General features: G+C 39.9%; 1 protein-coding gene and 1 pseudogene across 8 annotated transcripts in view; both read left to right on the plus strand.

Annotated features, from left to right (window-relative positions):
* GALNT13 (polypeptide N-acetylgalactosaminyltransferase 13) overlaps window positions 1–14,906 on the plus strand; it is a 584,712-nt gene that overhangs the window by 410,908 nt on the left and 158,898 nt on the right. The gene's annotated exons all lie outside the window — the stretch shown is intronic.
* LOC107973798 (prohibitin 1-like) lies at window positions 3,627–5,265 on the plus strand (annotated as a pseudogene).

Genomic DNA, 14,906 nt, shown 5'->3' on the forward strand with positions numbered 1-14,906 from the left:
TATTTTTATTATGTTCTTTTAATACAACTAAAGTAAAATAAGCTTGCCTAAGTAGGAAAAGTTTTATTTAAATTTCGGAGGGTTATATCATTCCCATCTAAAAATATGATCTCTACAAGTGGTTTGTGTACCCTAGGTAAAAAGACTAATCTAAATCATAAATATATGGCCAAAAACACAAAGCCATCATCAACCTCATTCCCTCTTCTTCTGCATGTGAGTTTTCTAAGGACTCTCCAGATTAAATGACTTGTTCCAAATTCTACAATCAGTTTGTGTCTATTTCAAGAACAGAATGCAGCTTTCCAATTTTAAATGTGATGCTTTTTTATTTTCCATGCAAAATATTTTGTTTAAAAAAAAATTAAATTATCAAGTATTGGAAAGAATCCTCAGGTGTGGTGAATCTCCCTCTGGCTTCTGGCAGGTGACCACTTAAAGGCTACAATAACTTGATGTAGAAAAATCTTCATCTTGAGATGTTATCATTACCTCAGACTTCAACTCCCAAGTAACATAAATCTAGATTACACTGTGAAGTTAACAATAGGTCAAGAGTCAACCAAACAACTAACAAGGCATTCTCTCAATCAAAATGACAATGAAGAAAAAGTGGCAAGTTTCATATCAAGAATGAAGAGAAAAATGCCTACTGTAACCTTTATGCCTGTTCCATTTGAATGACTTTCATGCCTTTTGTGTTTGTGCATGCCAGTTTGTCAAGGATCATAGTGCCTTCAGCATCTCAATGAAGGCCTTTTTAGACTTTGTTTCAATTCTAAGAATTACGGGATTTGTCATCAGCCTACTTGAATATATGGAAAGTGGAGAGTTGATATACTGATAGGGATTTTTGTTATTATTTTTGAAGCAAACAGGAATATGGAACAAAATATTTTGAAAATTAAGTCACCAGTATCTTCAAGTTTTCCCTTTACCAAAATTGAGAAAATAACAGCTGTTTTTCCTGATTCCATTACATGGTAGATACATTTTGTGTGCCTTGTGTAATTTTTCTCATTTTTCTTTATCAATATTAATAGATCAATGACCAATTATTATTGAGCACTGATATGAGCTAAACTTTTTTTAGACTTTGCAAACACTGAGAGAATGGTATCTTTAATTTCCGATTTTTTTACTATGTATAAATTATACTTTGAGATCGCACCACTGCACTCCAGCCTGGGCGACAGAGCGAGACTCCGTCTCAAAAAAAAAAAAAAAAAAAAAATTATACTTCAGTTTCATAATGTAGAAACGTGATGCTTTTTCTTAAAGAGATAACATGAGTGGGGCTATAAGGCTAATATATACAAAATACACACACACATACACACATCTATATGTGTGTGTGTGTATATACACACAAGCACATACACACAGCCTCACATCCATATACATATACATGAACATTTATCTAGATGACAAACTATAGAATTGAGAACTCAATGGGGTGATATAGAGGTAGATAGATAGTAAGTTCTATAAATCAGTGAAAATTTGAGATCAATGAAAACTATCATAGTCAAAAACTGTTTATAGGAAGAAAACAAATGTGGGCTGTGCCTGATAGGGAGGACATAATAGGTAAGGGAAAGTACATATATTCTTTTATTTTTATGTTTATTTGTAATTAACACATAATAACTGTGTATATTTGTAAGATACATTGTGTTGTTAGATCTGTGTATACATTATAGAGACAATCAAGTCAATTAACATATCCATCACCTCCCCAACTTATTTTTATATGTATGTGTGATGAGATGTTAAAATTATACTATTTAAGCAATTTTGAAATACCAAATACATCATCATTAACTGTGGTCACCCTGCAGTGCAATAGATCACTAAAACTTATTCTTCCAGTCTAACTGAAGTTTTTTGTCCTTTGACCAACATCTTCTCTTTCCCCATCTCTCCCCGATTCCCTGTAATCTACTTTCTCTTTCTATGAGATTGACTCTTCTAGATTCCTCATGTAAGTGAATTTATAAAATATTAATCTTTCTGTGCCTGGCTTATTTCACTTAGCATAATGTGCTCCAGTTCCATCCATATTATCACAAATAACATAATTCCCTTCCTTTTTTCAGCTGTGTAACATGCCATTGTGCATATATATATGTGTGTATATATATATCTGTATATATATATATCTACACACACACACACACACACATATATATATATATATCTCACATTTTCTTTATCCATCCAGCCATTGATGGCAGGTGCTTTGGTTGCATCTGTATCTTGGCTATTCTGAGTAATGCTGAAATCCACATGAGAATGCAGATATCTCCTTCATATATGAATTTCAATTCCTTTGGATATATACCCAGAAGTGGGATTGCTGGATCATACCATAATTCCAGTTTTAGCTTATTGAGGAACCATCAAACTATCTCCCAAAATAGCTGTACAAATATACATTTCCACCAACAGTGTACAAGGGTTCCCTTTTCTCCACATCCTCATGTGGAGAATGAGGATTCGGAGAATAACTGTGAAATATAACACTTATTATCATTCATCTTTTTTATAATAGCCATTCTAATAGATGTGAGGTGATATCTCATGTGGTTTTAATTTCCATGTCTTTAATGATTAGTGATGTTTCACATTTTTTCATATATGTTAGCGATTCATATCTTTTTTTGAGAATTATCTGTTCAGATCACTTGCCTATTTTGAAATTGGGTTATTAGTATTTTTGCTGTTAAGTTGTTTGAATTCCTTGTTTTTGATACTAGCTCTTTATCAGACATATGGTTTGCATATATTTTCTCCCAGTCCATGAGTTGTCACCTCACTCTGTTGTTTCCTTTGTTATGCAAGAGCTTTTTAGTTTGACACAATTTAATTTGTCTCTTTTTGCATTTGTTGCCTATACTTTTGGAGTCCTAGCCAAGATATCATTGCCCAGACTAATATCATGGAGTTTTTTCCCCATGTTTTCTTTGAGTAACTTTACAGTTTCAAGTCTTATATTTAAGTCTATATTTTATCTAATTTGAGTTGATGTTTGTATATGGTGTGAAATAGTACAGTTTTATTCTTTTGCATGTGGATATCAAGTTTTCCCAACGTCACATATTAAAGACATTCTCTTTCCCTCATTATGTGTTCTTGCCACCTCTGTTGAAAATCAATTTATAAATACTTAGGTTTATTTCTGGGCTTTTGATTCTGTTTTACTGGTCTATGTGTTTGTTTTTATGCCAGTCCCATGCTTTTTTTGATTTATAATAGCTTTATAGTGTATTTTGAAATCAGGAAATGTGATGCTCAAGCTTTGCTCTTTTTGTTCAAAATTTCTTTGGGTATTCAGAGTCTTTTCTGCTTCCATATGAACTTAAGGATTATTTTTTATATTTCTGTGAAAATAACATTGCAATTTTGATAGGTTTTGCATGGAATCTGTAGATTACTTTAGGTAGTATGAACATTCTACCAATATTACCTGACCATGGGATATATTTTTATTTATCTATGTCTTCAATTTTTTAGTCAATGTTTTATAATTTTCAATAAACACATCTTTCACCTCCTTGGCTAAATTTACTCCTAAGTATTTTTTATGTTATTGTAAATGGGATTGTTATATTCCATTTCTTTTTAAGATAGCTCATTATTAATGTGTAGAAATACAAGTGATTTTTGTAGTTTGATTTTGTGACCTACAAATTTGTTTATCAGTTCTAACAGTTTTTTTGGTGGAGCTTTTAGAGTTTTCTGCGTATAAGATCATGTCATCAGCAAACAGAGATAATTTCACTTCTTCTTTTCATATATGATGTCTTTGGCTTATTCTTGCCTAAATGCTCTGGCTAGGATTTCAAGTGCTACGTTGAATATAAGTGGCAAGATTGGGCATTCTTGTTGCTGACCTTACAGGACAAGCTTTCAGCATTTCACTGTTAAGTCTGATATTAGCTGTGGCCTTATCATACATGGCTTTTATGGTATTGGGGTACATTTATTCTATACCTAGTTTTTTGAGAGTTTTAAACATAAAGGGATATTGAATTTGTCAAATTTTTCTGCTTCTACTCAGATGATCATGTGCTTTGGGTTCTTCATTTTGTTAGACATGCCTTACAAGAAATACTAAAAGGAGTTATTCAACCTAAAGGAAAACATACCCCTAAGTAGAAACAAAAATATATAAAAATATGGTCAGAGTGGATGCAGGTGTGAGAGGGTCCAGCAGAAGGAAACATGGCTGCCAGCATGTTTGAGTCTATTAACAAGTTTGGCCTGGCCTTATAGCTGTTGTAGGAGGCATGGTGAACTCTGCCTTATACAGTGTGCATGCTGGACACAGAGCTGCCATCTTTGACTGATTCTGTGGCATACAGGACATTGTGGTACAGGAAGGGACTCACTTTCTCATGCCATGGGTACAGAAACCAATTTTCTTTAACTGATGTTCTTGACCATGTAATGTGCCAGTCATCACTGGTAGCAAAGACTTACAGAATGTCAACATCATACTTTGTATCCTCTTCTGGCCTGTTGCTAGCCAGTTTGCGCACATCTTCACCAGCATCGGAGAGGACTACAATGACTGTGTGCTCCCATCCATCACTACCAAGACCCTCAAGTCAGTGGTGGCTCACTTTGATGCAGGAGAACTGATCACCCAAAGAGAGCTGGTCTCCAGGCAGGTGAGTGATGACCTTACAGGTCATCTTTGGGCTCATCCACCCACCTTTGGGCAAGCAGCCACCTTTGGATGGCATGTCCTTGACACATCTGACCTTTGGGAAGGAGTTCACAGAAGCGGTGGAAGCCAAACAATTGGCTCAGCAGGAAGCAGAGAGGGCCAGATTTGTGGTGGAAAAGGCTGAGCATCAGAAGAAGGCAGCCATCATCTTTGCCGACGGCAACTCCAAGACAGCAGAGCTGATCCCCAACTCACTGGCCATGGCGGGGACAGTCTGATTGAGCTGTGTAAGCTGGAAGCAGCGAGACATTGCATACCAGCTCTCATACTCTGGGAACGTCACCTACCTGCCTGTGGGGTAGTCCATGCTCCTCCAGCTGCCCCAGTGAGGGCCCACCCTGCCTTCACCTCTGAGGGCCCACTAGGCCACAGCCCAGTAATTCTTAACAATGCTTCCTTTTGCCCCCACCCCAGATTGGATGATTTCTAAATGACCTGTTTTCTAGTTCATCAATCCTTCTTCTGCTTGTTCTACTTGGCTGTTGAACCCCTCTTTTGAATTGTTATTATTATATTCTTCAGCTCAATAATTCCTGTTTGGTGTTTTCTAATATTTCCTATCTCCGTTTTAACGTTCAGTTTGCTCATGTGTTGCACTCCACACCTCAGTGAGCATCTTTATTACTGTTCTTTTGAACTGCCTATAGAGTAAATTCTATGTCTCCATTTCATCAGGGTTGGCTTCTAGAGATTTATCTTGTCTTTTACTTGAAACATATTTTCCTATTTCTTCATTTTCCTTGACTCTGTGGGATTCAGTACCTTAGATAAAAGAACCACCTCTCCCAGTCTTGCTAGACTGGTCTTGCGTTGGAGATATTCCTCCCAATTAGTATAGCCGGAGATTCTAGGTGCCTCAAAACACTTTGTTTGTCCAACCTGCTTTGCTGTTATTGGTCCCTGTATTAGTCCATTCTCACACTGCTAGTAAAGACATACCCAAGACTGGGTAATTTATAAAGGAAAGAGATTTAATTGACTCACAGCTCCACATGACTGGGGAGGCCTCACAATCATGGTGGAAGGCAAAGGAGGAGGAAAGTGACATCTTACATGGAGGCAGGAAAGAGCACTTGTGTAGGATAATGCCCCTTTATAAAACATCGGATCTCGTGAGACTTACTATCACAAGAACAGCAGCATGGGGGTAACCACCCCCATGATTCAAGTACCTCCCACCAGATTCCTCCCACAACATGTGGGAATCATGAGAGCTACAATTCACGATGAGATTTGGGTGGAGACAGAGCCAAACCATATTGTTCCACCTCTGGCCCCTCCCAAATGTGAGCCCCTCATGTCCTCACATTTCAAAACCAATCATGCCTTCCCAACAGTCCCCCAAAGTCTTAACTCATTTCAGCATTAACTCAAAAGTCCACAGTCCAAAGTCTCATCTGAGACAAGCCATGTCCTTTCTGCCTATAAGCCTGTATAATCAAAAGCAAGTTAGGTACTTCCTAAATACAATGGGGGTACAGTCATTCAGAAAATACAGCTGTTCCAAATAGGAGAAATTGGCCCAAATGAAGAGGCCTACAGGCTTCATGCAAGTCTGAGATCCAGTGGGGCAGTCAAATCTTAAAGCTCCCAAATGATTCCGTTGACTCCATATCTCACATCCAGGTCTTGCTAATGCAAGAGGTGGGTTTCCATGGTCTTGCACAGCTCCACCATTGTGATTTTGCAAGGTACAGGGTACAGCTCCACTCCTTACTGCTTTCACAGGCTGGCACTGAGTGCCTTTGGCTTTTCCAGGACATGGTGCAAGCTGTTGGTGGATCTACCATTCTAGGGTCTGGAGGATGGTGGCCCTCTTCTCACAGATCCACTGGACAATGCCCAGGGGGGACTCTGTGTGGGGGCTTGCACCCCACATTTCCCTTCCACACTGCCCTAGCAAGAGGTTCTCCATGAGGGCTGCACCCCTGTAGCATACCTCTATCTGGACATTCAGGCATTTTCACACATCCTCTGAAACCTAGGCAGAGGTTCCCAAACCTCAATTCTTGACTTCTTTGCACCCACAAGCCCAACACCATGTGTAAGCCACCAAAGTTTGGGGCTTGCACCCTCTAAAGCAGCAGTCTGAGCTCTACATTTGCCCCTTTTAGCCATGGCTGGGATGCAGAGCACCAAGTCCCAAGACTGCATAAAGCAATAAGGCCCTGGGCTGGCCTATGAAAAGTTTTTTTGTCCTAAGTCTCCAGGCTTGTGATGGTACCAATTTACTATATTAGTCCATTCTCACACTGCTAATAAAGAAATACCCGAGACTAGGTAATTTATAAAGGAAACGGGTTTAATTGACTTACAGTTCCACATGGCTGGGGAGGCCTCACAAAATGGCAGAAGGCAAAGAAGGAGCAAAAGCACATCTTACAAAGCAGCAGGCAAGACAGCTTGTGTAGGGGACTCCCCTTTATAAAACCATCAGATCTCATGAGACTTATTCACTTTCAAGAGAACAGCACAGGAAAGACCCAACCCCATGATTCAATTACCTCCCACTGGGTTCCTCCCACAACACATGGGAATCATGGGAGCTGCAATTCAAAATGTGATTTGGGTAGGGACACAGCCAAAGCATATCAATCCCCAAGAACTTAGTGATTGCCAAGTCATGCTATTGCCTTGAGAGAGTTGGAATAGCACCCAGTCTCTTGGGATTCAGCTAGAGAGGCTACAGTGTTAGAGGTGTGTTCCAGTTTCTTATTTTCTTGCAGAGAAGCTGAGAGCCAAAGTTTGTCCCACTTATTCTGTCCTTCACCAAGGAGACAGCCTGAAGCAGCTGCCTCTGCTCATAATCAGAATGCTCACTTTGAGTCTAGTGAGAGAGATGCTGAATATTTCCAAGTTTAAAAGTCTTTTCTTGTTCCCTGTGGTCTAGGAGACTCAGGAGTGCAGAGCTCTGTCAACTCCCATAGCTAGGTGATTTAAGAGCCATTCCCTTGGGTAAAGGCTATAAAAGTTGGGGCACTCAATGCATGCAGAAGCTACTCCCAGTAAGAGTCTGCATATCTAGATTTACTGCCGGGGCAAGTCAGGGAAAAATATGCAGGGAGAGCCCACTCTCCCATTCAAACAAGTGGAAGTCTCACACCCTCCTAGCAGGGGAAGAATGTAGTCCAGAATTATCACTGAAACAAAGCAGGGAAGAAGGTGCAGGGAATGCCTACTTTTCCAATCAGGAATGAAGAGGTCCCCCAGTCTCTCTTTAATGAGAGATTGCAGAAATTTATCTCAAAAGCAAGCCAAGGAAGGAAGCAAGGGGCATGCCCACTCTCCTGTTAAGGCAAGCAGAACTTTTACATCTCTCTTGCCGGGGTAGACCGAGATTACAGGAATTTATCTTAGGAGCAAGCCACAGAAGAATGTACATACAGGACATGCCTTCCTTTCTGTTTAAGCTGGAGGTGGCTTATTCTTTATTTGCTATGTAGGCTCCCAGATACTGGCTTGTTAAAAGGCCAGAACCACAGGAAGCTGATAGGAAAGCCTGAGACCACATTTGGGGGAATTTAGAAGCTGGGCCAATCCTCAGTGCTATAGCTGCTAGGAGGGCTCATGTTGTGTCCAGAATTGGGGGCTTCTTGGTCTCACTGACTTCAAGAATGAAGCTGCGGATCCTTGCAGTGAGTGTTACATTTCTTGAAGGTGGTGCGTCTGGAGTTTATTCCTTCTGATGTTCGGACGTGTCTAGAGTTTCCTTTTTCCGGTGGGTTCATGGTCTCACTGGCTTCAGGAGTGAAGCTGCAACCTTCACAGTGAGTGTTACAGCTCTTAAACGTGGCACATCTGGAGTTGTTTGCTCCTTCCATCCAGAGTTGTTCGTCCCTCTCGGTGGGTTCGTGGTCTCGCTGGCTTCAGGAGTGAAGCTGCAGACCTTCTCGGTGAGTGTTACAGCTCATAAAGGCAGCCCGGACCCAAAGAGTGAGCAGCAGCAAGATTTATCGTGAAGAGCGAAAGAACAAACCTTCCACAGTGTGGAAAGGGACCCGAGTTGGTTGCCACGGCTGACTTGGGTGGCCTGCTTTTATTCCCTTATCTGGCCCCACCCACATCCTACTGATTGGTCCATTTTACAGAGAGCTGGTTGGTCCGTTTCACAGAGAGCTGATTGGGCCGTTTTGACAGAGTGCTGATTGGTGCATTTACAATCCTTTAGCTAGACCCAAAATTTCTCCAAGTCCCCACCAGATTAGCTAGACACAGAGCACTGATTGGTGCATTTACAAAACCTTTAGCTAGACACAGAGTGCTGATTGGTGTGTTTACAAAACCTCTAGCTAGACACAGAGTGCTGATTGGTGCATTTACAATCCTTTAGCTAGACAGAAAAGTTCTCCAGGTCCCCACCCTACCCAGAAGCCCAGCTGGCTTCACCTCTCAATGGCACTCACTGGGGGACTTTGCGGCACCTAGCCTGGGCACTCTGGCAGCCCAGAGAGAGCTCCTCCCCCAGTCAAGCCTAGCAGGTGCTGGCCGGCCACGCTGAGTGCGGGGCCCACCGAACAACCCATGCCCACCCAGAACCCGGGCTGGCCCGTGGGCGCTGCGTGCAGCCCCAGCTCCTGCCTGCACCTCTCCCTCCACACCTCCTGGCCAGACCAAGGAGCTGGCTCCCGCCTTGGCCAGCCCCAGAGAGGGGCCCCCACAGCACAGCGGCCGGCTGAAGGGCTCCTTGAGCTCAGCCAGAGCGGACGCTGAGGCCGAGGCTGAGGAGGTGCCGAGAGCGAGAGAGGGCTGCTAGCACGTTGTCACCTCTCGATGTGATTCAAACCTTTTTGTTTTTTCCTTTTATGCTTGAGATAAATCTTCTGATGCCCTCTTCCTGTGGTTCATCAAGCTTGGTTATTGAAGAGCCAAGCCCTCTGTAAAGACTGCAAAAGTTGGCACTTTTATGTGTCGTACAAGCAAGCCCCTTACCCCTCAGGAAGAAGCTGGTAGTTGAGATTTTTCTTCTCAATTGTAAGGCTCTGTGCTCTGGGTGGAGCTAGTTTATGAGTGTATTTCTGCTTTCAATATCTATTTTGATTTGAGTATTTCTCAGTAGTCTGGCATGTATGGGTCTTTCATCTGGATTTTGGCTTTCTCTTGAAGAGAATTGACTCATGTTTAGGTGTATACTAGATGTGTCTGTGGGATGAGAGGTAGCCCAGAGCCTGCTCTTTCACCATGTTGCTGACATACCCTCATATATTATTTCATAATTTTAATTTCCCAAATTGTATCAAGTTATTAAATTCCTCTCTATTTCACTGCCATCACCTTGGGCAAAGTCATTATCATCTCTGTTCTAGATTGTTGCAATAACTCCTCAATAAATCACTCATTTACTCCATTCCAATTCATTTGCCAAATAAAAGCTAAGTATCTTTATGTGAATTAGTTTGCCTTAATCCTCATAACAATATTCTTTTACCAGGGTTGTTGGGCTAGATTCTTCTAGTTTCATTTTATTATCTGAGACCCAAATCACAGAAAAATGACATAACTGAGGTCACCCAGCTAGTAAGTTGCAGAGCTAGGATATAATATCAGGAGCTATAGCCTCTGCTCATAATCATTGTACTATATGGTCTCCATTATTGTTTGTTTTCAATAAGACTATATTAAAGGATGACTTCGTGCCAGAGATAGTATGTTTATGGGTTAGGGGAAAGATAAAGATTAATATAAAAACAAGCAGCTGCATGAATTTGGTACAACAGCTGTAAAATTAGAAACAATAGTCGCACTAGAACTGAGATTGCAAAGTGGAGCTTATGAAGTTTATGAACTTTAATTAAAATGTCACTGATGTAGGTGCCAAAAATCATGAAAAGGATAAAGTGTGTTCGTTAATTGTCTCCTAGCAGGGGAAATAGAGTAGATAATCAAATGAGCAATGGGCATTTTACATTTTGATTAAGAACCTTCTCCATCATAAGACATTTATAAAAATATCTGAGAACAAAGACAAGCTTTAATTCCATGTGGATGATAGGATAGTTTATGTTGTACACATGGTCAAATTTACTTGAAAGAGATAAAATATAAAATGTTAATCTGTTGAAAGCCTAGAAAATAACAATCTGATATACTCAGTGATACAAAGTAATTCAGATATCACTTGTTCATATGAATGAGACATCATGTTTTATTCAGCTTATACAGTTTGTTCAGACACTGTAAAATAATTTCAGGGAATAAAATGCGGTATTCTAATTAGAAGCTAATAGACTATTATTTTAGACTCTACACAGTGTACATAACTCCTGGACATTGATGTTGTAATTTTAAAGAAACACAACATTTTTAAGACCTGAATAAAATTCTTTTTAAAAAGCAAGAATCAGCTAGTAATCTATAGATGTTGATTTCCCTGAGAAATTATGGCAATAAAAGTTAAATAATATCCAAGTATCATTTTACTTCATCCCATATCAAATGCCAGGCATAGTTCCTTGTTTCTTTACACATAAAATCTTATTAGAGTCTTGGAAGTAGTCATTATTATTCCCACTTTCCACTGGGAAAGTTAAGGCCTTGAAGACTTAAATAATAATTTTCACAAGTATACATAGCATGTGACAGAGCCTGTAGAAAAATTCTGTTTGTTTATTTCATAGCCCAAGTTCTTAATGACTGGGTCATAATGTTCCTTCTTTCTTTTCTCACTGCCTTTTAAAATGTTGAGGGTACAATAAAGGAAATTATCGAGGTAGTCATTGTGGACTCCACTCAATTTGAGTTCTTTCTGCTTTAACATTAATTTTTTTCACATTACCGTGGAGTCTAAATATATGACATTTATCTGGTCAATATTTCATAAGTTAAATGTTTTATTCTTGTATTAACTTAGTATTACTATGAGTAGATATTAGCCTAATTAACACATAGTGTTATGCATTTCTACCTTAATCTTTTTATTTTTGTGCAAATTTTGAGGAGAGGCTTTACCTAGGAAATGCAATATCAGCATTTATCTACACATTCTGTGAGCACAGATGCCTGATGGGAGAAGCACTTACATTATTTCAAGAGTCAGTAGCCTATGGCATACAGGCAAAACATGAGCCAGTATCCATTGAGTTATGGAACAGTTGCCACCACTTCTTTGTATCTATCCTCAATATATTTAAGAAATGCCTTTATCTGTGAGAATCAAAGTCAGACAGGTTTTCCTTGTCTTACAAATATCAATGCTTGCAGCATTATACCTGTATATGTACATAAAAATGTCATTGCATGTCAGGAGAATAACATAAAATCTGAACTTTCGTATATCCTTATCTTTGCCAATTAAGATGGAAAGGAGTGAGACCATTGAAAACCTACTTTAAAAGATTTCAAACCAGATTTCATTTCCTGTTCTGTGTGCACGTTCAGGATGTAGGGGAAAACAAAACAATATCTTTTCCCTGCCTGTCACAAGGTTTATGACCGACACCCTTATACAAAAAACAGACAGATTCACAAAAGGAAATCATGACAAATTTATTTAACCCAAGTTTGATGTCAAATGAGAGCCTTCAGAAATGAAGACCTAAAGATCCAAGAATTTTCATCCTTAAGCATCTGTTTCATAACTCAATGACACTTTTATCCTTAGGATCCAAGAAGAATGGACAGTCATATATAAGTATGATTGGACAAAAATTAAGTGTGATCTAATGGAATTAAAGGAGGCGGGGCACTTAGCAAGGTCTGTTTGTTCAGATTCTTCTTAGCCTGCAAATATAGGGCAGAACCCCTCTGAAACTAGAGTCTTATGATCTTCTTTCAGGAAAAGTAAGTCAGAGAATTTCTTTATGGCTATACTTCAGGGTAGAAAGGTGGGAGAAGGTCAGAGTGGCCTCCTGGCTACGGCAGTTTTTTCAGTTGCCAACTTGACATATTTTGGAGTATTATGTTCAGAGCCCTGATATTGGCAGAGAACCAATAAACCCACAACCTATGGGAGGACCAAGAAGCAACAGAGTGGAAATAAAGAGCCCTGTGCATCTAACTCACACAACCATAGTGCTAATCCATGTTTGTAAAAAGGCAAATGGAGAGTCCTGAGGACAATTGTCAGTCAGTAGTTTATGTTAAACAGGGCTTAGTCTGAATTTAGTGGAGTACAGATTTAAAATGGCTTTTTTTCCCCAATTATTGCTTTTATGCTCTGAAGAATACTCGTTTTCAGTCCTTAATGTTATTTAGCACTGATTTTATAGCTTTGTAATCACTTCTTGTTATTGAAAATTCTTTTTATTTTATTTATTTATTTATTTATTTGCGATGGAGTCTCTGTCACCCAGGCTGGAGTGCAGTGGCGCAACCTTGGCTCAATGCAACCTCTGCCTCCCGGGTTCAAGTGATTCTCCTCCCTCAGCCTCCCAAGCAGCTGGGATTATAGGCACCCACCACCATGTGCCCAGCTAATTTTTTGCTTTTTTATTTTTAGTAGAGACGAGGTTTTACCATGTTGGCTAGGCTGGTTTCAAACTCCTGACCTGAGATGATTGGCCCGCCTGTGCCTCCCAAAGTGCTAGGATTGCAGGTGTGAGGAACCATGCCCAGCCATTAGAGAAAGCTCTAATGTCCACTGTAAAGCCTTGATTTTTGTAGGCACACATAGCTCACATTCTCTTCTCTCCCTAGGCCCATGATGAAAGAGGAGCTTGGAATGAGAGAGGGCAGGGGTTTGCGGGTTGCCTTCCCCAATGGGTAGGGTGAAATGGGAAGGCTAGAAAAACGGCAGGTCTTTTCTGATAAGTTTGATGATGGCTTGCCGTTGTTGGCTCCATATGGTTCCACTTGCTATTGGTGGCCTTACCCAGGTGATTATCTTCTATACATAGTTTTACTGTTTTCTTAAAACTGTGCTCAGCTTCAGTCTTTATTTCTTCTCTTTTCCAAGGGCCTTTTGGAGAGGAAGATCTTAGTCTCTATTTCACCCAACTGCCTTTCTCAAAGTGTGCCTCCTTGCTGATCTGCCATATTGTTAGTTCCATAGCTCATTCTTTCTTTTCTATGTTCCATGCTCTATAGAGCCCAGAAATGACTGAGGTCTTGTCCAGATGCTATTAAAGACCACTTCCTCCAAGGTTCACTGCATCACTGGACCTATCAATTCTGCTGGAACAACCTGTAAAATAAACCCCAACCATAGCTTCAGAATTCACTAGATTGGGAGTGGTCTCTCTTTTACTAGGGTCATGTAGCTCTCTGAACACCTTCTTCTCTGCTCTAAAGGCAGCACCAGGATAACGTGCTAATTTGCTGTACAACTGTCCAGCTGGGAGAGAAATACCAGTCTCTCCATCCAGTTAGCTCCCTTGTTTGGGTGAAGGAGGAAAGAAGCTCTTCATTTATGAGTATTCCATAGGAAGGGAGGGAAAAGCCTCTTTACCAAACACCTTGCATTTTTCACAATAAAGAGAAGACCTTAAATTCCGTCTCATGTATAACAAGTCATGTGTCATTTCTTCTGAAATTGGAGCACCTTTTACAAAAGCCTGGTCACAGAATGAATGTTGAGTACTCTACTAAATCATGTCTGAGAGAGAGAGAGGAATACAAATAAACAAGTTACAGATTGTGGTAAGCAAAGAGGGAACTAAACAGGGTTCTCTTAGAGAAAATAACTGTGGTGGGGCTAATTTATTTTTATTTTATTTTTTTAAAGATTCTTTTTTTTATTATTATACTTTAAGTCTGGGATACATGTGCAGAATGTGTAGGTTTGTTACATAGGTATACACCTGCCATGGTGGTTTGCTGCATCCATCAACCCGTCAGTAATTGGAGAAGATCTCTCTGATGAAGTGATGTTTCAGCTGAGATGACAAGTATGGCAAAGAGGTAGCCAAGGTGAAGTGCTGACAGAATTGTATTCCAGGTACAGGGGAAGGAGATTTGAGAATTTGGTGTGTGAAAAGGTATGTGGTATGTTACTCTAGAATGTGGCAGAAGGCCAGTATCACCAGTGTTTTTTGACAGAGAGGGAGAATAAGGTATGGTCTTAGAGGCCCTGCTAAATGATTTTGTTTACATTCACAGTGCAATGAGAAACCATTCAAGGATTTAAGCAGGGAAGTAAAATTAAGTAATTAAACTTTTAAAAGACCACTTTAATTTCTCACTACAAAACAAATTGTAGAAAGCAACACTGAAAGCAGCAAGACAATTAAGAGTCTGT

This window comes from Pan troglodytes, chromosome 13, assembly GCF_028858775.2.
Source record: "Pan troglodytes isolate AG18354 chromosome 13, NHGRI_mPanTro3-v2.0_pri, whole genome shotgun sequence".
Classification (NCBI taxonomy): Eukaryota; Metazoa; Chordata; class Mammalia; order Primates; family Hominidae; genus Pan; species Pan troglodytes.